Here is a 3166-nt window from a genome sequence, read left to right as displayed (position 1 = left end):
AAATTAAAAATAGAACTGCCATATGATCCAACAATTCCATTTCCGGGTATTTATCTTAAGAAAAGGAAAGCACTAACTCAAAAAGATATATGCACTCTCATGTTCACTGAAGCATTATTTACAAAAGCCAAGATATGGAAAAACCTAAGTGTACATCAACAGATGAATGAAGAAGATGTGAGGTGTGTGTGTGTGTGTGTGTGTGTATAACAGAATATTATTCAGTCATAAAAAAGAAGGTAATCTTGCCATTCGTTTGTAACAACATAGGTGGAACTTGAGGGCATTATGGTGAGTGAAACCAGTAAACAAAGACAAATAGCATATGATCTCACTTATATGCAGAATCTAAAAAGTGAAAAAAAAAGCCAAGCTCACAGATATGAACAGATTGGTGGTTGTCAGAGGTGGGGAGTAGGAGGGGTGAGCAAAATGAGTGACGGGAATAAAAAGGTACAAACTTCTAGTTATAAAGTAAAGTAAGTAATGATGTAATGTACAACATGGTGACTATAGCTGATAATATTGTATCACATATTTGAAAGTTGCTAAGAAAGAAATTTTAAAAGTTCTCATCACAAGAAAATATATTCTGTAACAATATATAGTGAAGAGTGTTAACTAGATTATTGTGGTGATCATTTTGCAATATATACAAATATCAAATCACCATGTTGTGCACCTGAAACTAATATAGTGTTGAATGTCAGTTATACTTCAATAAAAAAATAACTGGTTGTGCTATAAAAATTGATCCACTACCTAATAGTGGATCATTCTTACCATTAGTGAATCATTTAGATCATTATCTGTCTATCTATCTATCTATCTATTGAGAAGAGAAATTCATTATATATAATGAAATATATCTCTCTCTATCTATATATAGATATATATATATCTATATATAGATAGAGAGAGAGAGATATATTTCTCTTTCTCCCCAAATGCATGTGAGCCAAGAAACATTCTATAAATAGGGTAATCATTAACACATTGCACAAAATTAAATTCAAGACACTTACAGAAGTGCTTTCACAGCTCCAAAGCTGTTCCTGTGGATGAAACACCTAAGGAAGATGCTATAGAGTGTAGCCATATTGCTTCTTATTTCTAGTTTTACTGTGCTATAGATAGATTCAAAAAGGGTTTACAAATAGCAAAGCTGCAATGCCAGACTAATTTTTTCAGGAAACAAGATTCATTTTAATTAAGCATTACTCTCAGACAGGCAGTGTCTGAATGATAAGAAATCATATCACTAAAGTATCTGCTAGAAAATCATAGGCTGGTAAGTAGTCCTGTATCAAATGGCAATGCTGTATCTTAAACCACAAAGAAACAGAAAGGATGGGTCCTATACGTCCTAGGGGAGCTCTGAAATCATTTCTAGGCTGATTTTCTCTTTAAATATCCAGCAAGGGGTAACTTCTGACATCTCTGAAGCAAACAAAACTACGTAGTAACTGACAAAGATGTTTTGCATAGGTTACAAAACAAGAAATGGAGAGGAGAAATGTTTCACTGTTTTCAAGAAGGGAGAAATAGAAAAGGTCACAATAGCTCAGGTGTGAATAAGAGTGTCTAAGTCCGGATATATCTTTAATTCTCAGCTCCGATTCTATGTCCCACAAAAAAAAGCAAAAGGACTCTGGTACTCTTTCTTTTTTTTTACACATTCTTTTTTTTTTTTTTTTTAATGACAGGACAACAAGAATGAACGTGAACATGAGCCAACTCAGGGGAAATACGTCTAAGGAGAAAAAGATAATCTTATCAAGAAGTTAGAGAGAAAACCACCAAAGAAAAGATGGCACCCAAATTGGTACCCAAATTGCAAAACTGAGTGAATAACGCCAAATTAGCATTGAGTGTCAGCTCTAAATAAAGAAGTTCACTATTCCAGGGATTGCCAGGTGTTTTCTGTGAAGGACCAGTAGTAAATATTTTAGGTTTTGAAGGCCATATGGTCTAAGTTGCAACCAATCAACGTTCATTATAATGTGAAAACAGACATATAAATAATACCTAAATGAATGTGCATAGCTATGTTCCAATAAAACTTTATGTATAGACACTAAATTTGAATGTCATAAAATTTCCATGTACAATAAAATGTGATTTTTCTTTTTCTTCTCCCAATTTTTAGAAATATAAAAACCATTTTTAGCTCGCAAGCCATACACAAATATGCCCTGGAGCAGATTTAGTCCATAGTTTCCAACACCTAAACAATTCTAAGAACATAAGCAGAATAAGGGTTATACGAAAATTTCTTTTTATTTTTATGATGCTCTGAACATTTTATTTTTAATAAAAGTGTATGACACATTAATAGACAGTTTTTAAAAAATGTGTGAAAAGAAAGTCCTATTTCTTACATAGTCCATGTGGTATGTATGTCTAAAATCTTTTATGCCTTATGGTATTAGATCCATAATGGAAGAAGAGTATCTAACTAATAACTTAAGTCCTAGAGAGTCAAAACCAAAAATCTGGGTCACAGAAGTAAAATCTTCAAGGCACTGCCAAAATGTGCATGAGAGAGAGAAATGGCCATTGTTGATATATTTTGATTATATTTGATCTTTAACCACAGATTGAAAGAATTTTCATGTTCTCAATATATATACATAAGTTTATTCACTTTAGATCTCCTAGTTTTCTATCTCTAAGCAATGATTTCTTCCAGAAACCACAGTACTAGAAAGGAGATCTTTGTGGTCATTTCTCTCCAACCAAGTATAATCTGGGAACCTGAGTCCTGGAGCTTCGTGCTCCTTTCCATGCTCTGAATTATCTAGTAATGGGATGTTGTTAGAGGATCAAACAGTGAAGGGGCCTTGTAAGAAATCTCAATGGCTCTTTTATCCAGGAAGATATTATCTAAAGTCAGTACATTTAATTTCACTGTAGGGGAAAAGCATTTCTGGGGGTCTCACTGTGCTGCAGAGGAAGAAACAGCAAAACAAACAAAGCAAAAACCTCATCTGCAAGAATGCTAAATATATGACTGGAAGGCTCAGAGCTACCTAAAAATTAATTTATTTGCATCAGCTTTTCTGTTGGCATAATTTTTAACGTTGAACTCATTGGTTTTCAAACTTTTTTGTGAGTTTTTTTTAGCAGGAGTTCAATTATTTTAAGAACCTAACAGAAAATCTCA

Source organism: Callorhinus ursinus, unplaced genomic scaffold (genome assembly GCF_003265705.2).
Source record: "Callorhinus ursinus isolate GAN/ISIS: 27379988/994484 unplaced genomic scaffold, GSC_fseal_2.0 scaffold6, whole genome shotgun sequence".
Taxonomy (NCBI): domain Eukaryota; kingdom Metazoa; phylum Chordata; class Mammalia; order Carnivora; family Otariidae; genus Callorhinus; species Callorhinus ursinus.
This window is presented reverse-complemented; position numbering follows the sequence as displayed.